Raw genomic sequence first — 24234 nt, 5'->3', positions numbered from 1 at the left:
ATGAACTCTATTTTACCATGCACTTTTTCCATTTCTCCTAACACAGAGCAAGGCAGGGTCCCCAGTGTTGCAGAGCTGTCTCCTCAGCACAGATTATATTTAGCAAGAAATCGAAAAATAACATGTTACATGTTAAAAAAAAGCAAAACAAAACAACTGTGTCATAAATATCATCTCTTGACATCCTCATACATTTTAATAAAGCAATTGTTAATTCTACTTATACGTTATTGTTTGTCACAGCAAAATAGAAAGAGGAAACAAGGTTCCATAAAGTAGTAAATATAATCACAAGAGAGAAAACGATGAACAAAATGAATTATTTAAAAAACCAACTTTCCCTGACCGGGAATCGAACCCGGGCCGCGGCGGTGAGAGCGCCGAATCCTAACCACTAGACCACCAGGGAACTCACTTTCAGTCGTTCTTTCTCATCTATAAGAAAGTTTTCCATTGGTCTTTTCTAATATCCTATCTCTTTAAAAAAAATCTGACCTAACAATGAGACACACTAGCCCCCTAATCTTGCAGTCCCCAATTTTTATAATCCAATATAGATTATCCGCCGGGCAGAGCGTGTGATTGGATCGTCAGGGGAAGAGGTTTGGGCTAAAAGAAAGCATTTTTTTTAAAAAGGCTGCCGGATACGGAAGTATTTCTACCTACTTCCTTGAACTGCCAATTTCTGGGCGGAAGCTAAGCGAGAACGAGTACCTCGAAAGAACCGGAAGGCTTCACTTGTCCTAGGCGCCTTCGCATTCTAAGGGGAGACGGAAGAGCGCCCGGGGTTCCTCTTTCCCGAGGGGGTGGGGGTGACGCATGCCGCCACGGGCGAAGAGCCCCCTTTGCCCCGCCCTCTGTGGTGTCCTTTCTTCGTGCTGGTTTTCTGTCAATAAGAATTATTTTGACAGATTCTTGAGGGATTACCGCTTCATTGTCTAGACTGCCCGGTGCAGGGGAAGGAACCGCTTCAAGGCGGGATTAAAATGGAGGGCGGATACAGCAATAAAGAATATCTTTTGCATGTATTGATTTTCGTTCCGTTTACGCTGTTCCCCCCACCGGCTCCCCAACCTCAAATCTGCATAAGTAAAACAAAGATTAATGAGGCTGTTCCCCCAAATAGCAAGTGACACCCACGCAGCTGCTGCTGGGCGGTGAATGGTTCTTGGCTGCCTTGTGATTTCTGCGGATCCTAATGCCAAACGTGCCACTGAAAAATATTAGCTTTAAGTTTGAGAACGTTGTAGGGTTACATTAAAGTGTTATAAATCTTTGGGGAAATGCAACATAGTTTTGCCATTGAGAACATTGTGCTGCCTTTGTTCTTTCAGTTGTTTCTCTCAGTGGTTCTAACAGATAGAAATCCAGCAGATCTGAAGGAAAGAGAGATTATACCTGTTTGAATATCTAGGTGGCAACACTACTTTTGAAAAGGAGAGCATCTCTGCAGGTGTGGGAAGGAGGTCAACCATTCAAGACGGGACTTTATCTAGGTATCACGTGCCAGGATGCTAGTTTAGGCGCACCTTTCCACAAGTGCACTGCAGTCTCAGCTCCAAGCACACTCTTAAACAATTTAATTTTGCTTCATGTTCACTCTACCCTGGCCTACCTTTGAAGTTGATCTAGAAATTGAAAGTTGTATAGCATGCTGCCGCTAGGCTCCTAGCTGGAGCTTCTAACCGGGACCATATTACACCTATCCTGAAAGATCTACATTGCCTGTTGAGTACCATATCGTCTTCAAAGTCTTGGTACTAATCTTTAAGGCTATTAGCAGTCCTGGACCTGCATATCTGCGTGACTGCCTCTCCCCATATTGCCCTCGAAGACTCCTCCAGTCTGCTGAGGGGAACTTGTTGGTGGTCCCAAGCCCCAGGGTTTTTCAGCTGGCTTCAAGGAGGGCCAAGGCTTTCATGACTCTGGCTCCAGCTTGGTGGAACACTCTTCCTGGTGACATCCGGGCCCTTTGGAGTCTGTCTCAGTTCTGCAGGGTCTGTAAAACAGCTGTTCCGCCAGGCCTTTTCTGCCAAGCCAGCCAGGCATCCCTTTCTTTAAAATATAATTTCTGGTCATCGTCTGGATAGGGTGTTGCATTTGTTTTTTGGGCTCCTGTGTTAGGTTTCTTTTTACACCATCTGTCTTTGTAATTAGTTTTTAAATTATGCCATTTATAATGTTCTAAATGCCTATTTTTGTACTATTTATCATATATTGAATTGTTCTGTATTTTTTTATTGTAAGCTGCCCTGGGTCCTATGGGAGGGTTGGCAGGATATAAATGTAAAGAATGAATGAATAAATAAACAAATAAATGTTGGCATATGTAAACTCTGTACAGAGTGAAATGTGTTTTCGCTTATGGGAACTGCTATTAGCAAGTCAAATAGACTTAAAGAGACAGCAGTTAACATAAACGCGCAGAATGGCAGTACTAGATTTAAGTCACTGCCTTGTGCAGCAGTGTTTTCCATTGAAAGTAGCTGAATCAGCCTGAATACTTCCAAGCAACTGCGAAAATGAACTTTGAGTGATTTTGCATGGGCTAAGTAAAACGGTGATGGCCCTTTTTGAAAGCATTTGAGAGGGGAGTTTCCACAGAACTCGCCCTCAAACGCTGTTAACCCATTTTAATGAGCAGAACCCTGGTTAAATGAAAATCACTATTTTAGCAACTTTCCCCCTCTAACCTGTGTTGAAAACGCTACAACAAGCAGAAGGCATTCAATTTCTGCTCCCTTCCTTCCACTATTATGGTGGATCCCTGAGGTGACCGCCATTAGAGTGGATGCTCTAATAAGCAGCTGCCATGCTGTGCAGGCAGGTGTGTGTGAGATTGATTTTCAGGTGGGGAGAAATTTTGGCTGCGCAGTTCACATGAAAATACAGCATTTCTGAGTGAATCATGCTGCCTTCTGGTTGTCCCCTACACCTGCTGTGTAAATGATGGCAGAGGCACCAGAAACAGGTTCTATGAATGTCTTTTTTTTTGGGGGGGGGGGGGGGGAATCCTACCGGAAGATTGAACTCTGATCGTGGGATGAGAATCTCTAACCCTAGATATGAGGCTACCAGGGAATTTTCATCAGCCTTTCTGGACCCAGAACTGTAATCCATGTCAGAATACTACCCTCTAACTTACCCAAACAGATTGTGGTTTTATCCTTCTAATTCCTTCACTGTTAATCACCCTGCATCTCATGATCATTCAGCAACATATCCTACCTGCTTGTGGCTTGCTAGAGAAGACACTAATTTCTAGTTCCTACTTTAGCAGCAAATCCTGTTCAATCATTGCAATCCACATGTTGGGGAAAGTGCATCTGCAGAGTCTGTGAGTTAAGTCAGCAATAATAGTCTACATAGTTATTTGCATCTGGATAATAAAAGTTGTATGAAGAACTTGTCTTTAAAGCACAACACATCCACATCTCTTCAGATAATTCAAGGAAACCTCTTATCAGAGGTATATCTGTCTTACCATTCTTATTCCTAACTACTTTAAGAGGTTGTAAAAATGCTATTTTCCAGTCTTTAAAACTGGGGGAATAATACATTTTGAGAAGAATATTATGTAATGATGTGGGAGTAAACTGCCCTGAATAACCACCGGGAATTTTTAGATCTGAACAGAACTAGCTATTATGAAACAGCATACACTTTCCTGCTAAAATTATGAAACAAACATGTTAGAAAATACATGCATTTTTCAATAGATGAATACAATAAATAACATCTTATGAATTCATTACAGAATCAAATTCAGCATTTTAACAAACATTAGATTAAGTTTTGTTCATAGTATGTTGCAAAAAAGCCCCCTAACACATTCAGTCAAAAATATAACACTCAGTTTTTAGAAATTCTTTAGTCCATAAATATTTATTTTTCATTAAATCATTGGTAAAATTATGTAATTCCCTGCTTTCACTTTTGAAGATTATTTTATTTTAAATATTTATACCCTACTTTCCTCTGTGGTGGTCATATAAAGCTGTTTACCACTTGGTGCGGTCTTCCTCCATTTTATTCTGTGAGGTAGCTGAGAGAGAATGACTGGCCCAAATTCACTTGGAAAGCATAGGTGATTTGAAATTAATTTCCCCAGATTCTGCAGAGATGCTGTAACTACTGCATAATGCTAAAATTCATTTATTCAAATATTCAGTCTCAGTGGTAAGTTTGCAATACATACATAATTTCAAAAGTTATTACAAGTCAAATTATAATTCAGATCTGCAGATAACACTCAGTTCTATTTCATGCTGCCAGTACGGAGACTAGGGAAACTGGTATTGTTTTTTTAAAGTAATCAGTGACTTTAGACCAACAAGTCTTAAAGACTGCTTTGTTCCATATGAACCTACCTGTTCACTCCAGTCATCTTTGGTGGTTCTGCTTTAGGAGCCCTTGTAATTTGAAGTCACATGTGGCAACCCAAGTAAGGACCTTCTTGGTCATGGTGCCAAAACTTTGGAATTCTCTCCCCATGGACACTTGTCTGTCTCCTTGTATTAGTGTCTTCTGAAAATAGATGAAAACTTTTTGTTTGTTTGGCGTACCCCCCAAAAACAGCTATTGCCCGTTGTTCCTGTTTTTGGTATACTATGTTTATGTGTTTTTATTTAATTATTCTATTAAATAATTATAATTTTAAATATTGTTTTAATGTTAAAATATTTTATTGTTTCCACATTCACCACCTTGGGAGCCCTAAAAAGGTTTAAATAAATTAACAAGAAGTCACAAACCAACTCCTCAGATTGGGTTGCCAACTTTTTGGTGGCCCAATTCTTGCATCTTTAATGACAGCTGGAATAAAGATAAAGGAAATAAGTGCATTCTTGGTATATATCCATGTCAAGTTTTTCTCTTGCTTCATTTGGATGTCATGTTACAGGCGAATAAAAACATCTGCAACTATGAAAATGAAGAAAACTCCACACTCTATTATTTTCTGTGATTGTCCATCATATCACAGATAATATAGACAATAATTAACCGGGAGTAGAGATTAGGTTTTGTAGGAGGAGAAGTACTCACACCACAGGAGCCTTTTAAAAGAAAAACAAAATGGTTCTTCAAAACCAAAAATCTCATAAAGGAAATAGGATTACCAGCTGACTATAAGTTTGCCCTGCCCTCAGCTATTAACAGGTTCTCTATCCACAAACTAGCTGGTGAGGCTTTTCATGATAATATCTACCTCATACCACCTATTGGCTGCAGAGAAAATTGCTATTGATGGTGCAAGCAATGAGCGCTCTGTTGAAGGCTTTCACAGCCGGATTCAACTGGTTCGGGTGGGTTTTCCGGGCTGTGTGGCAGTGGTCTGGTGGATTTTGTTCCTAACGTTTCACCTGCATCTGTGGCTGGCATCTTTCCTTCTCCCCCAACTACAATATGTGGGAAGCTGAGAGGTCTATTGAGACATAAGGAGATTGGAAGGAGGCAGTTTTTCCGGATTTTCTTAGGAGTCGATCCACAAGCAACAATATTGGTTGGGGCAGGGTTCTTCTGCTTGTCTTTCTACACATTTTTACAGTTGTAGAGTCAGTTTATTTTCTTCAGCATGATGCTTAAATAATGAGAATTTTCAAGGGAAGGCATTGTTGTCATCAGTGGCATCAGGGCACTGCCTTACTTAAAAAAATATAACTCTAAAATAGCAACATAACACTATAATGTTACAAGGATAGTTTAAGCAGGTTCTCTGAATTCAATAAAAAAAGAGAGTAAGTCTGTAGGCTAGTGGTCACCGATGTGACGTCTGTGGGTACCATGGTGCCTGATTACACATTTTCTAGCACCCATCAAGTGTTTTTAATGAAGTGGGCAGAGCCAGGTAGGTCTTTTGTCCAGCAAGGATTTCAGTTGAATATTGGAGACTTGATAGGCTGTGCAGATTTTTAAAAATGTTGCTCTGGCAACTGCTGCCACCACAGAACAAGGATATGCATTGTACATTGTGTTACTGAAGTTAATCTGGTGTAGTTTTTTTTTTAAAGCTGGGTCTACCTCCTGTGGCAGCCATTCTGGTCCTGCACCCATCAAGCCACATCAAAAACCCCAAATCCCAGCAGGCTCTAAAAGGTTGTACGCCACTGGGCATTTCCTTGCATATATATATCCTTTTCCTTATACCTAAACAAGGAAAGGCACTGGAGACTTTAAAAAACAAAACAGAAGTTGGAAATTCAAAGAACCTGCCTAAACTATCATTGTAACACTGTACTGTTCTATCACTATTTTAAAAATTGGAATTGCTCATCTAGGGTAGTTGGAGTGGTTTAACAATGACAATAGTCGAATCATAGAATAGTGGGCTAGAGGTAGCTGGGACAAAGAAAACTGGTAGAATCATTATGTAGTTGGAAAAAGCCAGCGGCGTAGCAAGGGTGGGGAGGAGAAATGCCTAGGGCACTGGTGCGTCCTCCGCCTCCGCTGGCATGTGTTGGGAGTGCGCAGGCTAATCTGAATTCCCCAGATAAGCCTCCACAGTTCAGGCAGCAGAACGGGGAATCAAACCCGGTTCCTCCAGATTAGAGTACACCTGCTCTTAACCACTACACCACTGCTGTTTTTCCAGAGAGTTTCAGTAATTTTTTCCAAGGAGAGGCTGAAAGTGAGAGAGCTGAACACAAAGAAATATAGACTGACTAGTGAGAGAGCTGAACACAAAGAAATATAGGGAAAGAAGGGTAGGGAAAGAAGAAATAGAAGTGGAAAGGAAAGGAAAATGGGATCCTCCCCCCACCGCCAGTACCATAATTGCTGTAACTGAATCTGGGGAGGGCAATACACACTTGTGACTTCAGAATGCGTGTTCACAGTCAAGGCTTAGCTGTGGAAACTTTTGACGGGGGGGTGGGGGGTGCTGTTTCTTTAATAGAAGATGTATAGGATATTATTGATCTCCATGCCCTGAAAAGCTTCAGCAGCCCTTTTCTACTAATTAAGCCTCCATTAAAGACACATGACATTTTTTCACCAAGCCTGTGAGCAACAGTAGCTTTTGAATATGAGCAGTGTTCATTTTTATCATTACCCAAGTTCATATCTCACCCCATACGTGCACACCAGGTTTTATTCCTTTTAATATGTGCAACAACAGGAATCTAAAAGGTCTACTTTCTCAAGGTAATAGTTATGCAAAATATTCACATTCTAAATGTTTGCCCTATAATGAAGCTATAAGAGATCATAGCCATTGTTATTCACAGATCATAACCACTACCCATACATCTGTGAATAGGGGCATTTGCCCTGCTGTTATATTCCTACCTTGTTTTTCACTTTTCTACAGCTGTATGATAGCTGAGAACAAATTTTCACTTGCTGCTTATTATATACATGCATTTTTGTTTTATGCCACCTTTAAATTCTTGGACTCTAGTAGGATTGTATTGCTACTTCAATATATTTTCAATAGAATACAGCAAGAAAATTGACTTATATATTTATTGCACATCTAATGGATCCAGAGAAAGCGGCTCCACATGCAACGAAAAAGGTGACATGCCTTTCTGATAGTATACTCTATAACATCTTGACAGTATTCTGTATCCAAAACCACACAAGTCATTTTTATACCTCATTTTAAAATTCTACAGTAGGTGTCTCACCAACACACACAAAAAGTCAGAATCAAGGACGGACTCAACCTCCTCACTTTGCCATTGGGTAGGTTAGACCCTACCTACATGTTTCTGGTGCTGCAGTTGGCTGTTTCCCAGATGCTGACTGGGATTGTTCACACATTAACTACTCCCACTTTTAAGTCTTCAAGGTGCAGCATACTGTGGGTTCCAAGTGATCTTTGCAGATCAGAAGAGGGGAAAATGTCAAAGAGAAAACTGAGGAACAGAACTAGAGTTCAGTAGTACCTTAAAGTCCAACCACATTTTCCAAGGTGTAAGCTTTCTGACCAAGTGAGCTTTGCCTCCCAAAAGCTTATATCCTGGAATGTTGTTGGCCTTTTAAGGTGCTATTGGACTCAAATTTTGTTCTCAAATATAGACTAACAGGGCTAGCCATCTGAAACTCCTCAGCCAGACTATTTAAAATCCAACTCAGCCCTATTCAGTGGGGCTTACTGCTAGGGAAGTATTCTGAAGATTGCATCACATGTGTCCTGCGGTTATTTCTCTTTTGAAATAAACATTATTGAGAACACCGCCTCCCACAGGTTCTACGTTCCTAGCTCTACTTAGGTTGAAATAAAATGCATCAAATAATGAAAATAATGTCATGATTTCAAGAGAAAAAAAACACCATACTGGTGGGTCGCCCAGCTAGTAGTCATGCGTTCTACAAGGGTGCAAGAAACCATCGATCCATCCAGCATCACTATCGCGTTTTGATATCAGCTGTGATGACAAATGACGCTTTCGGGCTGAGTAACTGATCCTGGCTGGGAGACAAGAAGAAGCCAGCAAAGAGGGGATGGGGGAATCAAGGCACATCTTTTTTTTTAAAGCTGAAGATACGCTTAGGATGTGGGCGGAGTTTTGCGTGGAGCTGCAGGGAGGCTGGTGGAGACTGGAGCCTTGGTTCGGAGGAAGCGGAGTCTTCGGAGATTTGCTGACGGAGCCAGCGGGGGAAGGGAAGGGAAGGGAAGGAAAGGAAAGGAAAGGGGAGGGGAGGGAGGACGCGTTGTTGTTAGCGCGCAGAACGGAAGGGAGCGGAGGGCTGTGGCCGCCGGGGGGACCATGCTGGTGCGGCAGCGACTGCTGTCCTTGCGCTGCCCGCCAGCGGCTGAGAAGGGTTGAACCGCAAGAGAGTCGGCGCTCTTGGCTCGCCCCCCTTCGCGACCGCTCCGAGAGCCTGGAGCGGCTGCTGCTGCTTGTCCGGCGCCTCTCCGGCTGACTCCACGCTTCCCGGGGGACCATGAAGGGCTCCCCCTTTAGCAACCTTACCAAGAGCCTACGCAGCTGCGGTCAGGCATGCCCGATTCGGGGCTGAAGACATCCATTCAGCGATCCTTCCCTCTTTGGAGGTAGGTAGGTGGGTGGGTGGGTGGGTGAGGGTCGCTACGGGAAGAGCCGCCACTGCATTGCCTGCAGCCCGGAGGTGCCGTAATAAGAGCTAGGCTGGCTTCCCCATTTGCTTGTGCGTAAATGCCAGACCTCCAAAACGGCGGGGTATTTGCCCTCGTCCTCGCTAGCACTACGGGAGGCGGCACGACAGTGCACCGGGCCGGGAGAAAGAGGAGAGACAACGTGAAGGAAGCGCTTTCGTTGGGCTGGCTCCAGCCACCAGAGCCTGTTTCCTTTGCTTTGGCTGTCAGAAGCCTCGGGGAGACGCCCAAACTCGTGCGAGGGGGCGTGGCCAAGTATCAGCCCCCGCCTCGGGGCTGAGGAAGGGGAGACGTCAGCCGCCTCGCTTCCTCTTTAGGGGATGGTGCTGTCGAGTCCCCAAGACATAGTATTTGGAAAGCTGCCTTCCTAGAGAGTAATACAAGGCGCGTTGCTTATTTGACGCGTATCCACCTAGCAGGGAGGGTGCGACTATGGTATCTATAGATTCTATGGTGTGTGGACTGTACTAGTGTACGAACCATCACACCCACAACGTTTTCCAAGCTAGTGGTTACTGTGATTAGGAGGGAGAACTGCTGTTCGTATGTCAACAGTGGCTGTTGCTCATCTCTGCAGAGGGATTTCTCACACCTTACAGAATGTTTACACTCATGACTGACCAGTATGCAGGTTGCTTCTTCCGTAGCCATTTGAGTGGATTTGGGAGGGAGGTTCTGGGCCCTCTTTTTGCTAGTTGTTTTTTTGGAATGGCTAATTGTCTTCAGGGCCTTCTTACCATGGGATTTGAATTTACTGCAAGAAGGTGTTAAAGCATGAAGTGCTAATATCTTAGCATGTCACTGTCAGCAAAACTTTAGCATATGTACAATTTACAGGGTAAGGTAAATGATATACCTAGCTTGCTGTTTAGAAACAAAACATTTGTTGTAGGTATTAAAAACAAATGGACTCCCTCGGAATTTTCAGCATCAGGATTCCTGAAAGTCCCCCCCCCCCTCCCAGTTTCTTGTGAACCCCACGCTCCTGTTGGCTATGGGTATTACTGACATGGTGAACAGTAAAAAGTGCAGCATCGAGAATTGTATTTTACTGTAACCCTGTGCATAGAAAATGTTTGTGTTTTGGACTGCTCTGCATCCAGGCTTATGAAGGTGTGTTACATTCTTACATGTAATGTTTTCATTGTTTTATTTTCTGTTTGAAAAAATGGGAAAAAATGAAAACAAGAAGGCTCTGATCTTATTGTATAGGCCAGAAATGCAGACCCCTGAATTTATTTCTTTGTAACATTTCTGAATCTTTTGCAACTCAATCTTTTTTTTTACAGTACAGTAAACCTTTATTAGGCATAAGATATAAATCTCTACAAACAATAAAATCCTATACACAGATACAAAAATAAAGAAATCCAATATCCAAGTCAAAATAAAACATTGTGTATACAGATCCTCAGATACATGACAAATAAGATCAGATTAATTTTGATAACGGCACATGTTTGTCACTATACTAAATCACGTATGGGCCTGTATATTTGGAAACTTGTGTGACTACATGAGGTCAGATTTTTGATATTGTCTTTCATTTATTACTTCTGCTAAAAAGGTAGCAACCTTGAGAGTTGTTACAGGGAATAGATCATTTAATAAATAAGTTACTACGTATGAGGAGGGAAGTCTGGATTTTGTTTTAAGAAGCGAAGTTATATAGGTACTACGTAAATTAGAATGAATCTGACAGTTTAAGAGAATATGCTGGATTGAATCCAGCTCGTTTGCAGGGCACGAACAACGTCTCTCTAGATTTGGTATGCCTTGGTATCTTCCTTCCATCACTCTAGAGGGGAAGGCGTTTAATCTCGCCAGCATAAATGCTCTACGATGAGATGGATTATCAAGACTGAAAAAATACTGAGCCATCTTACCGTGAGAAGAGGTTAATTTTAATGACTCAGGCAAACATATAGCTGGTTGTGAAGGATGAAGTTTTTGCTGTTCCGCATCAAAGATCCTTTGACTGAGGAGCCTGAGAATATACTCATCATTTAAGGGTTCAAAAAATTCCAATGAGAAACCTAAGGTTTTTATTTTCGTTTCTAGGTTAGTTAGCAGTAGCGTATTTACCTAGGGGACATGAGTTACCCTATGTCCCCAGGTGCCTCCTAGTGGCCCCCCCCAAATTTCATGTTCATTTGTGTTTTTTTGTATTTTTAGTGTTTTTTCAGTTTTTGGCCTGCAGGGGGCACAGTTTTTAGACTAGCAGCACCAAAATTTCCGAGATTTTTCAAGAGATCCTCTTGATGATACCACCCAAGTTAGGTGAGGTTTGGTTCATGAGGTCCAAAGTTATGGACTCCCAAAGGGAGTTCTCCATCCCCCATTGTTTCAAATGGGAGCTAATAGGAGATTGGGGCTACACCTTTGAGGGTCCATAACTTTGGACACCCTGAACCAAACTTCACCAAACCTGGGTGGTATCATCGGGAGAGTCTCCTAAAGTGCTGTTAGCTTAACAATTGCACCCCTGACCGCAGACACCCTCCAAATTTCCCCAGATTCTCCTTTTAAATCCACCCCCTTTGGCATGGACTTAAAGGGAGAATGTGAGGTCCACAGTTTAAACATTGAAATTGATGCTGTTTGGGGGTGGATTCCACTGGAGGTGTTTTGTGAGAGATGATGCTGACATTTGTTTGGTAAATGTTTTGCTAGGGGTGATTTGTGAGAGATTTATATGCTTAATATCCACTTGCACTGGCTTGGAGCTGTTTCTCAGGCTAACAACCTACCTCATAGGGTTGGTGTGAGGACAACATTAGGAAAGAGAGTTGGTGGGGAGAGAGCCATGTATGTTTTGATGGGGGTGGAGGTGGGTGATTTGTGAGAGATGATGCTGACATTTGTTTGGTAAATGTTTTGCTAGGCGTGATTTGTGAGAGATTTACATGCTTAATACCCACTTGCACTGGCTTGGAGCTGTTTCTCAGGCTAATAACCAACCTCATAGGGTTGGTGTGAGGACAAAATTAGGAAAGAAAATTGGTGGGGAGAGAGCCTTGTATGTTTTGATGAGGATGGGAGGTGTTTTGTGTGTTGGTGAAAAAAATCATTGTTTGGTCATGGGGGGAGGGTGGCCACCCATACATGAGGGGGGTGCCAAACTCAGGTTTTGTCCCCGGGCTCCAGTTTGCCTAGATACGCTTCTGTTGGTTAGCCAGGAGATACTCAATGGATCCGATTTAAAATAAGATAGAAGCGAGTTTTCTTTTGCCCTAAATAATATTTTCAACCAGAATCGAAAAAAGACAATCCACGCTTTTGTTTCCACACAGTGTAGGCCCAATTCCGCATATATTGCTGAATTGGGAACACAATTTGGGACTCCCAAAATTTCCTGTAGAAGGCAGACTGAATTTTTTCTATATTGAGCTCAAAATCCTGGACCCATAGGGACGCTCCATAGAGTAGGGAAGATATTATTTTTGCTTCAAAAATTTTGGAAGCAGCTGGAATAATTTGGTTTCCTTTGGCATAAAAAATTGTATGATTGGGGTGGAAAAACAGTTAGCAGTTCTGATTATTTTTGCCTTATGTTTAGACCACCATAAGTTGTATTGAAATATTATGCCACGGTAATTAAACTCCTTTACTTGGGAAAGGGAGTTGTTTCCAATTGTCCAATTTTGTGGTTTCCAACTTTTTGAAAAAAACTATAACTTTTGATTTACAGTAATTGATGACCAATCTATTTTCTTGACAGTAGTTATAGAAAGCTTGTAGGTATCTTAAAAGACCAACTCTAGTAAATGATGGGACGGTGGTATCGTCGGCATAGAGTGGAAAAGGGGTGTCCCTGGCGTCTAATTTTGGAGGATGGCCGTTGATTTTATTGAGAGCTGGGGCTAAATCATTTAAAAATAAATTAAATAAATGTGGAGCCAAAATGCATCCCTGTCTCACTCCAGTGTTAGGAATTTTGGGGATAGTTCACCCTTGTTTGTATATTTGACCTGGCTAAAATTGTTAGAGTGGATTTTTTTAAATGAGGAATAATAGCCGAGACTCCATCTGCAACTTCCTGGCAACTCTGTCTCATGAACTTTCTTAGAAGTGATTCACTTTTTAAATGGAAGCCTTGCCTTGAGAAACAGGATTGTATAAGTTGCTATCCATGATATATTAAAGGTTTAGTAAGAAGAAAGATACCTTGTATGATGTTAACTGAAATTTCAGTTAGTCTGACACAGTGCAGAGAGTTAACATTATTCTTTCAGGGCTTAAAAAAAAATCTCTACAATTAAGAACAACCTTGCTGGATTAGACCAGTGGTCTGTCTAGTTCAGCATCCTGTTTCATACAGTGGTCAACTAGTTCCCCTGGAGATCCAACAACAAGGCATAGAGACTGAGGCCTTTCCTTGATGGTGACTCCTGACACTGCAATTCAGATTTTTTCTTTAGTAACTACCTCTACTCGCTATTGATGGGCCTGTCTTCCATGTGTCTGTCTAATCAATTTTAAAACCATATGTGATTGTGGCCATCACTTCATCCACTGGCAGCAAAGTCAATATTTTAGTTTAAAGAAGTATTGTTTTTGTAACATTTTCAATTGTGCAACAGTATATATTCTGTGTCATGATTAATGAATTTTGTCATTATGGTCCGACAGAATTTAGTAAATGTAAATCCTTTTGAGTAAATGTATAATGTATTCTTATGAGTAGTTGTTATATACTGCAGTGACCATGCTTATAATGGTTAGTATCTCTGAAATGGCTCTACAGTTTAAATGAAACACTTTTGCTTACAAATTTTGATTCAAATGTATCTGGAGTAGAATTCAGGTGTGCTCTTTCTAATCTAATACATGAGCAGATGTTTTCAGATTAGAGCACTGTGTGGAAAAAATCACCTCTAGGACAGGTAACCAGTGAATGTAAGAATCATAAGCAGTACATGGATGTAAGCGTAGAAGTAAGACAAACTGAAAATTTTCACCAGGATTTTAAAGCATACTCATCTCTGTAAGCTTTGCATATGTGCAAGGCATTCACAAGAGCCATAAAGTATGACTGACCCTTTTCTCATAGCTAAAATTCTTTGCAGACATAATCCTTAAATTAGCACTACTCATGGTTCTCTTAATCCTGATGAATGCCAAACATTTTAATCAGTAAAACTATGGTTTAACTTAAACAGCTAAGTTTTGTTCAAAGTGGGAAATTTTAAGGATATGCAGACCATAGTTGATGAGGACCATGGTTTGTAAAAATATCTGAAACGATAGTTTCACATCCTGTGTTTTTTGGCAACCCTTAACCATGATGTAGGAATTTAGATGTTACACTTAACTGTGGCTAAGGAATACCATTTATAGCTAAGCTCTGAATCTACATAAGGTATAAATGTGATGTAAATGGGATTGGTCATACAACTTGCAACTACAAGTCTTTGCAAATATGAAACTCACCTTTGGGTTTCCTAGAAGCTATTTGTAGAAATGGCGTAGACAGATAAGAATCCCAGATTCAGCATTTCTGAGACTTTAGCAGTGGGATGGAGGATTCCATCAGGTGTGCTATATCTACATTTCAGTGCTGATTACACCGCTGGACAGGAGAAGCAGCTCCATGATGGCTGTGATATTCTCTTTCTCACTTGATTTTGGAAATCTTACAAAGATTTAATTCCTGTCTTTTTTTCCTTTTTTAATTTATTTGATAAAAAAGATATATCAAAGAAACCTTCATGAGAATTGTTACGGGTGAAATATCTTTATTGTGCATTGTCTTCAAATAATTTTTTTTGCCATTAAATCACACATGGCTCATGATGATTCCTGGTCAGGTTTTCAAGCAAGAAGCATTACCTCCTCTGCATCTATTTTATTGTCAATTAAAAAAAAATTATAGCAGTGACATGTTCCTTGTATAAAAATAGTGGGGAAAATAAGCTATAATAGCCCTTCAGGGGTATTGCTTCAGTGTGCTGGAAAGGTGGAAACAGAACTGTCATTGCAGAAAGAATACACAGAAACAAAGCTGATTGTCTCCCACTCATAGTCTCCCATGGTCTCCCACTCATTTCCTGTGGTCATAGAGGGGTGATTTGGGATAATTTCACCATATTATATTGATCTCCAGCAACGTGCTGGTGACTTGTTGGTGTTTTCTAGTGCCCTTGTGCCTAGTGCTACTTCCCCAAAACAAACAGCCAGTTCTGATTTCTATTTGGAAACAATTACCTTCACCACAAGAAGATGGTTTGTATAAAGAATTACTCCCTCCTGCCAAGGCACTTTACATTCAAGAAAATGGGTAGTATCTGTATGGACACTCAGTAATCTGTTCCTGTCAGCCAGAGAAACATTAAATTGGCACCACAGGGATGTAGAGTTCAAACAAATATGTAGATGTTTATTTACAAGGAAACTGAGCCCTCAGGGGAAGGGCGGTATATAAAACTAATAATAAATAAAATAAAATAAATACACTGAAGTAAATCAGGAAGGGTTTTAAGCCAAGAAATGCATGAATAGGTATATACAAGAAGATGATTCAGAGGAGATACCTGTTTACAAGATGTTTCAGATTCTTTAAATTGCTGTTACAAGGGTAGTACTGGTCACTAACTCCAGTGCCTTCACCTTTCTATTGTTTGGAAATTTCTAATTCCATTGCTGACAAGACTTAATTCCTCACTTCTGTTAAATGTAACCAACACAGGCCTAAACCACTAACTTCTGAACAATCTCTCTTACTGGCACATCTGTTTCACAGGGTGCTTTCCAGAGAAGAACTGGTTGTTTTCCTCCAGAAGACCTAATCCTTTACACTTCCACCACCTCAGGAGCTTCACTGCCCCATAGTTGAGTAAGTTCTACACAGAGAAACTAAACCCAGCCACCAGTGTGATTAATTAGGGTTTCTGTGTAATGATTACCTACAAGACCTTGGTGCAATTTTCTTCACAGAAATCTGCCCTTATTGGCCTTTACTCTGAGTTGCTCAGCTTTTGCAGAACTGGCCCTCAGCCTCCAAAGCTCGGATCTATACCAGAATAATCCACTCACTCTGGCGTTCCCAACAGATGTGCCCTCAGCATCAATTGCCTTTGGGTTAAGAACTCTCAACAGTTCTCTCTAGCCAATCAGGCTGTCCATTAACCCGTTGGGGTCACAACATTCTAAGGTCAAAATGAGCTGAAGTGGCAGTATACGTCATACTTGACTTGGAGCCTCCAAGTGTTTTGAGAGTAGGTCTGTCTCCCATGGTAGCCATATTGTTCCAATGCTTGCGATCTCAAAATTCAGAAAATGCTTATATATTCAGCAAGCTGCATACCCATACTGTGTGAATTATCTCTACTGTGCAATCTAGTCTAAATGTATTGATTTTAGAAGACTTGGTATGGAGCAATTTAGCACAGGATTATACTTTTCATAAGTAAGATTGGGGGAGCTGATTGGGGGAGCTTTGCGTTTAACAGTGCAATCCTATGTGGTTGAAATGAATGGGCTCAGACTAGTAACTCTCCTGATGATTGTACTGTAAGTCTCTCTTTCAGGCTTGGATAAACAACTTTTTAAGAACATTTCATAACACTACTGTTGGACAGGCACGTGGGTGCTGTAATTCTGCAACAAAACAGTGTCACCTATTTGGCTTCTTCCTCTATCACTATGAAATGTGGAGATCTTATTTTTCTTCTTAAAAATGAATCAAGCAGTACATGCCTTCCAGTGTTAGGGGCAAGGAAAACAAATGATGCAAAGAAATAATATAAAGAATATCATGTTCTGGAATGGCAGGACATGGTTGTGGGAGAATTAGTAGCCTTGATCATGTTTCAGGGATTTTTTCCCTGTTGGAAAGCCCAGTCCAGGAAGTGAGGTCTGAATTGACTCGTGGAACTGGTGCGAGGCCATGCTGGAGCATTTACTCACCTCACTGGCATAAATGGCAGTTTTGTCAACTGGGAGAGCAAATTGGGAGGCAGGCAGGTGCAGCATAACTTGGGTATATATGTTGTACTTAGATATATATGTTGATTTCTAAAGAATATAGAAAGCCAGAGTTGTAGACCAACTTCCACATAAAAAATAAAGGCCCAGTGATCAAAGGAACACCTGAAGGGATAAAGGTGTTTTTCTTCTGAGTCTCTGTACGAAGGCTAGAAAATTTGATGCCACACAGGTAAACTATGAATACCTTGTAGCATATTGTTGGAGGCTTGCCATGTTACTGGTGAATATCTGTTTTAGTCAGTTCTTGTGTATGTAGGCCTAGCAAAACTGCTCACAGTGCTCTTCTAGTCTGAATGTTGCATTAATCAAGTCACAGAGACCTTTCGCCAAAAAGCAATTATACTGCTTGGCTTCATAAGGCTATTGACCTCAGTGCCTGAAAAATGCTCATTGTAAAAAGGCCAACTGCTTCCTTTGGTGAATTTAGATACCAGCTTCATTCCTCAGGGGCTGCTAGTTACTCAGTATGCAAGATTTCATTTCACCTTGGGCTTAGCTATGTTACAGATTTATTATAGTTTGGGCTGAACAGGAGTTAATTTACCCACTTATTAACCTGCTGGGTTGACTGGCATACATAATTTGTTTAGAAATAGAGAGCCATTTGTCAACTGGAAGGGAATAAGACTGTGCTTGTGGGTTTTAATGCACAACACAAGGTAAACCTACCTATTTTGGCTTCAGTTGTCTCTGCTTTGTGCAGTGCCTTAACTTTATATCCAGAATTATTAATACAAAGACTGTCAAGTGCTTCCTCTATTTACATCCTTCAAGGGTTCTGTTTATGTTACCTGGTTTCAGAGAGATATTTTAACAATTGTTTGTATTTGTGTTTCCAGTTGGAAGGAAGCTCCTAGAAACCTGGGGTGAAAGCAGACTTCAGCACCATTTTAAAGCTGAGGAGGTATTCACATTTTGCACAGGGTACTGACCAGGTGAGGTCTTCATATCCTGAGATACCTGCTCCCCCATTCAAGTTTTGATGAAGATCTCTGGTGAGCGCGAGTATTTATGCAGTTTGTGTCACCATGGACGTATTGCTCCTTTGAGGAAAAACAGATGTTTGCATTGAAATAAACTCAGTAAGCCGGATGTACTTGACTGTCATGTCGTTCAAGGTGTTATCCTACTACCGCATAGATTTCCTGCTTTTTATCTTGTAGTAAGATTACTGAGTTTAAGCTGGATGTCTTTACCATTTTGTTTTAGCTGCTATTTAGCATGCATGGGGACACTTTGGTAACTTTGTGTAAATAGACAGTGCCAGGATTGGGATCATAGCAGACTGGACGCATATGAAGTCAGTGATGGGAGCTGGAGCTGATTAAGTGGATTGTATGTATTTTTCCCCCTAAACATGACAATTCCATCTAGTAAGAAGTTGATAATGGCTGGTCTTGAAGACCTGCCAGTATGTGTTAAGCCTTTATTTGTTTCAGTTAGTTTTGTGATTGTTATAAGTAGGATGTAGTAGCTCAATAGTTTCATAAAAGGTCTGGATTATATTACATGGGATACAGCAGTCTTGCTGACGCTGTTCACTATTTAGTTAAATCATGGATAGGAAACCTTTTAGGGCTCCTGTATAAGGCACATTGAATTCAGTTGGTGGTGGGGAGGGAGTCCAAGATATAATTTAATAAAACAAACAGAAGATGGTTGAAGAACTGGCAAATTATGTATTTGTGCAAGTGGAACTTGTCTGTGGAATTGATGTAATTGACTCCCAAATGTCTTTCCACTAAGATCAAGAGGGGCTATTATCTGTGCTGAACTTCTATGCCACGTAAACAGTTGAATTTTAGCTATTTTCTTAAATCATATTGAGTTGCTAATGATTGACTAAAAAGTGCCTAACACTGATTTAAAAAAAAATCAACCCCTTGGATAGTCTAACTTGGCTACTTTGACAAATTTAACCAAACCATTTCCATCCAATGAGGTCTTCACAATTTAGGGTAGGTACAATGTCTACATTTTTGTATGATCTTTCACTGTGCATATTTAAAATAACTGATGCTCTGCCATTGGCTCTAGGCTCTCTGAGGGAAGAAGATCAGTACTGCAACAGTAAAGAGAAACAAATGTGAAAAGAAATTCATCAAGGGGAATTGGTACAGACACTTCCATTGTTTGATGGGCTAAGTTGTTACCCAAAATTGTGGGATTCTGTCCCTTTTAGAGAGGGGAATTAGTGAGAGCAGATTCTTGGCTTAGCAGAAGGTCTAGCAAGCTCGAGATCTTTGTTGCCTATGTATACATAAGTCAGATTTTGCAAGAAATCTGCAAGAGAGCAAATAAGTTTAACAATTTTATTTAGGAATAACAGGGTTATATAAACACTCAATAATCAAAGCAGCAGAAAACACACACAGTCCTAGGATATAAGCATTGTTGAGTGAATAGGTTTGGAATAGATGAAGGGTATTGGGAATATGGGTTATAGTCACCTGATCTTGGAGCAGGATGGTCCAATTAACTGAATGACCTGCGCTTAGCTCTGGTAGAAGAAAGAACACATTGTGGAACAAAATCAACACAGAAGTGTCCAGAGATATTGAACACTGGCTACTGGAAGAAGGGGCTTCTTATAGGTAAAAAGGGACCCTAGAGGATATGTGGAGTGGCCCTTAATCTCCCAGGACAAATAAGAGTCCTGCCTTTCTGGAGAAAGACAGGAGACAAACATCAACCTTCAGTGCTAAGTCATTAATCTAATGGTTGAGGCAGTAACCTGAAGGTGGGAGGAAACTCATGAAATTACAGTTTCTATAAGAATGACAGTGTAAATGAAGTGGTCGTTAGAGGGTGATTGGTCAGAGGAAGAAGTATTGGGCTAATACAACACTGGTAGGAACACCAGTAGGCTTTAGTTGCTCAAGGAATGAATGTGCAGCACTTCAACCTGAAGAGGGGAGAATTTGGGGGTTCATGATTCTGTAGCCTGTTTTTGATTCTTAGCCCCTGAAATACTATGTAGATGCTGTCTTATACTGACCCTTTGTTATGGTTATGATGAAGAATTGGCTTACTAGATAGATGGCTGCCATCATGCCGCAGTCAGGATTTACCTGAGGATTTGTTATGCAATGAAGGTGATCATGAGGTTAGCCGTTCTGTATGATCTTGCTGCAGCCTGGAACAGTTGTGGAACAGAGGGTGATTCAACTGTCATTCACCTGGCAGGTGTGATGGGTAGACTCCGGTAGTCCTTGATGTGCTCTCATCTTTTTAAATAGTCTTTTGGCACCAAAAAGACTAGCAATTTACTATAGCATAGAGTTTTTTTCTCAATAAGCCTTTATTGGCATACAGAACATACAAATATAGCACAGAGTATTTGCTTTATGCTGCACAGGCAGCCCCATCCAGAGCCCTCAGCGGTGGGATGCGGCACCGCTGTGGCGGTGCCCTGCCACCTCCAAGAAGGCTTTCTGGCAGTGTGGGTATCAAAAAATGCCACACACGTACACACATAGGGCTTATAGGACTTAAATCACCTGGAGTGCCACACTCCTGGCCTTAAACCCCCGAGGGAAGATGACTAATGTTAGTTTCGCCCCTGGGAACACGCCTTCCCCACACACACTGGCATCTGAGTGGGCCACAAGGGCCTAGACTTCTGGGTTTTTCAGGCGCAGGGCAGGCAGCCACCAGTGTGTCTGCCACCTCTGCTGGGATAATTGCTGCAGAAAGGGTGAACATACCATTTCAAGCCATGCCACTCCCTCAAGCCCTTTTGGTTCCCCCTCTGGATGGGGCTGTAAAATGATTAGTCTTTAAGGTTCCACAGGATTTTGTTGTTCATTTGATTATCCCTTTGGAATTTGTTTCTGGGAAACCAGGCATAAAATGGGCAACTTGCATACAAGCTGTAATGTCACAGCAATTTACAGTACAAGGAGCTGGAAAATCACGTCCAATATGTACATTACATTTATAACTTGAATCAACTGGACACAACAGAGCAATGCGTAAAAAGAGTGACAGATTGGGCTTCTGTTACCTAGCCAATTCAATGCAATCACAGCATAGATGAAACTGATCTTTTAAATCTAACCTAATGTGGGTGGAAATGCGTTTATTTGCTATTCTCAGAGTCCACTGTGCATGGTTATTACTCATGTGTTACTAGTCAGGCATAGCATTTCGTTGTGTGCAATTATCTCTGGATTAGAGCCAGCATGATTAGGTTTGAAATGCTGGAATCTAATGTTGGCAACTGCCTGCTTTAAGTTTTATTACAGTGGGCCATTTTCTCCCCAAGTGCTTTCTGTAGTAGCAGTGAATCATGCTAATGGTTTGAGTGCTCAGATGGTGAAGTATGAGAATGCCACTTGGAGATTCTTTTACACTGCTCTTCTTAGCTGGCCATCGCAAGAATGCAAATGATTCAAGTGTGTGATGAATACATTCTCTTAAGCATAAAGTTGCTGAAGCCACATTTTTTCAAACTGTTATTTGCAGATGAATTGTCTTGAAAGCCATATTTTCTCAGTTTGAAGAGGTTCAAAGTCTTGTGGGGGTTTATGGAAATACAAAACTGTGGAATGTCTAGGAATCTGGCATGTTTTAGACTTCCAAGTCAAACTGGGTTCATTTGACTTGTCAAGTTTTTCCTCAATTGTAGAAGACAAAGCAGTTTAACTAAACGTTGTGTGACAGACTACAGAAAAAATGGTTAATTTAAAAAGGTGCAGTTCAGTCAGAACAGGAGCACAGCGAGTTAACCAGAGCTTCACCTGATTGGCTGGCTGAGATGCAGTAGTCAGGAGCCACAGAGTGGGTGTGTTCATCTTATAAAAAAGCAGATATAGTCTGTCAGAGTTTGAGATCAAGCCTGTCTCAGAGGGAATGAGACATAGATCCAGTGGTGGGATCCAAAAATTTTAGTAACAGGTTCCCATGGTGGTGGGATTAAAATTGTGGCGTAGCGCCAATGGGGCTGGGCGGTGCACAACGGGGGTGTGGCCGGGCATTCCGGGGGCAGGGCATTCCTGGGCAGGGCTGTGGCAAGGACGCAGTTGCTGCACTGGTCCTTGGGCGGGAAACGAATGCACGCAGGCGCAGGCTGCCACGCACGACGGTGCACCTCCTGCTAGACTGCTTTAAGTTCTGCGTGCTACTGCTGAGAGGAGGGGCATAACTAAGGCAAAAATCACGTGGCAAAATCACCAAATACTAACCCCCTCTCAGCACACACAAATAATTAGTAACCTACTCTCGGGAACCCGTGAGAACATGCTGGATCCCACTTCTTCATAGATCGTGTCAGTCCACAGATCCAGTTGGTCTGAGATCATGTTAAAAGGCAGAGGGAGAGAGAATGGCTAGGTGGCCAGAGTTCTTTAGGAAATCTGTAAGACTGAGAGTGGGACAGATCCTTGCTTTTCACCGGAAGCCAGGTGTCACTGAAAGAAAAGAGGGAAACTGATTTAACGGGGACACTCCTAAGACCACACAGAGGGCTTAGCTATTGTCTCAGTAGGAGACCGCACCTAGAAATTGGAACTGAAGAGTTCCTGAGGGTGTGTTAGCTTAACTGGCAGAGTTAAGTGAGGGAAACCCCAGAGCTTTCTCTGTCCCAAGGCAGTTTGAAACTTTGAGGAGTAAATGGTGGGTGCTTTAGGAAAATGTTCAGGAGTGTGTAAAAAAAAGTTTACCCTTAAAAGAGATATCTGTGCGTGTATAAAGCTATAACTTGAAACTGAAACAGCCGTTTCTGTGAAACACCATTCTATTTGTAACATCTAAGTCATATCTACCTAAAGAACAGGAAACGCTTAAAACCTCTCTGTACCATCAAATTGAGAAGAAAAAGCCTGTAAATAAATATGAGTTTGTTTTACTTTTAAAAAGCCTCTCAAGAGTTCCATTTTCCCCTCAAAAAAGTGGCAGCATATGTTTCCTGACAGGATTTTGCCTAAAGGGCTTGTGTGTGTGTGAGTGGGGCGTGCCTGGGCTAACAGCAGTTATCAGCTGAGCGTTTCACTCTGCCTCCTGCTAGGCCTCTGTCTCTGTCAGGGAGCGGAGTGTGTTGTGTGTTGCCTTATGCAGAATTCCTTGTATTTTCCTCTGTATTGTAATCATGGCCTTGTTTATACAATAAAGATAGAAGTTGTCCTTAAAAAAGCCCTGTCACCACAAAGGATTTAAGAAATTTCCATCATAGCCATTTGGTAGAACAGAAACAAGTATATTTAAGACCTGTCCGTATTCTGTGTGAATAGCTCTTAATATATGGTGTTTCTATGTGACGGAAGGATAATAACTATTGGAAATTCCAGGGCAAGGATTCCTGCAACTTTTTCTTAATTAAAATATTTATGCACTACTTATCTAAATCTAGCTCTAATATTCCTCACAGAAGATGGGAAATGGGTAGTGTCAACCTCAGATTATTGCAATTTGGAGGTTATGTCAGAAGTGGTTAGCAAATGCAAAATAGCTGTTTTGCTAATAATCTTGAATTTTTCTCAAGTTGAATATATTTAACATTTTGTATTACGGATCATACTGTGCCTTAGTGCACTGTATGCAGCATGTCAGAGTTAAAGTTACTATAGAAACAGTGACTTTTTTTTGGTAATGTTTATAATTGGTGTGGGGTTTAGTTTGTGTGCGCGCACTAAACAGCATTTGCTGCATTTCTGAGTTAACATTGTAGTGGTTTCCAGATTCTTTTCCTGTTCTCTTTGGTAGCTACTTTGCTGATGTTTTATAGTGAGAGAAAATGCACTTTCCCCCACCATTTTAAAAATCAATTTTTGTGCTTCAAGCATCAGTAATTGGCAGCCATTGGCTAAAATGTATATTGGATTTGGAAATGACTCCCTGCTGCATTAAGTGATGCTTGCCAAACTGAAAGGTTTCCTTTTGTGCCACTCAATGAAAGCTTACTCAGCAGTAAGTCTCACTGCATTTGGTTGGACTTGTTTCCAAGTAAACATGCTTCTACTTGTAGCCTTAGCATCACATGGAAAGTGTCATTATGCAGAGGATCAAACCTAGTTACATTTAAAATTCAAATATTGGTTAATAAAATATTGGGGCAGCAGAATCCTGTTTTCAAGTATTTACTTATCCTTATATGTTCAACTTGGCTGTTCGTGAAGCTAATTATTTTATACATGGGCAATAGGACTATACTATAATGAAATGTT

At 41.2% G+C, this 24234-nt stretch overlaps 1 protein-coding gene and 1 non-coding gene across 10 annotated transcripts in view; one reads left to right on the top strand and one right to left on the bottom strand.

Annotated features, from left to right (window-relative positions):
• Positions 1 to 337: 337 nt before the first annotated feature.
• TRNAE-CUC lies at positions 338 to 409 on the bottom strand. The gene has a single exon. It is a non-coding gene; the product is annotated as a tRNA-Glu (tRNA).
• An 8276-nt stretch (positions 410 to 8685) lies between these two features.
• NCOA7 (nuclear receptor coactivator 7) overlaps positions 8686 to 24234 on the top strand; it is a 69235-nt gene continuing 53686 nt past the window's right edge. For 2 of the 9 annotated variants that reach the window (XM_048491307.1, XM_048491234.1), the window contains exon 1: positions 8686 to 9009. The gene's annotated coding sequence lies outside the window, so the exon portion shown is untranslated. Of the gene's footprint in view, positions 9014 to 17910; positions 17995 to 18044; positions 18067 to 24234 lie in introns of those variants that run through there. The other 7 variants (XM_048491297.1, XM_048491269.1, XM_048491280.1 and 4 more) reach the window with 7 other exon arrangements.

The sequence above is a fragment of the Sphaerodactylus townsendi genome, linkage group LG01 (assembly GCF_021028975.2).
Source record: "Sphaerodactylus townsendi isolate TG3544 linkage group LG01, MPM_Stown_v2.3, whole genome shotgun sequence".
NCBI lineage: Eukaryota > Metazoa > Chordata > Lepidosauria > Squamata > Sphaerodactylidae > Sphaerodactylus > Sphaerodactylus townsendi.
Note: the sequence above shows the minus strand (reverse complement) of the source record. Positions and strands in the feature narration are given on the sequence as shown.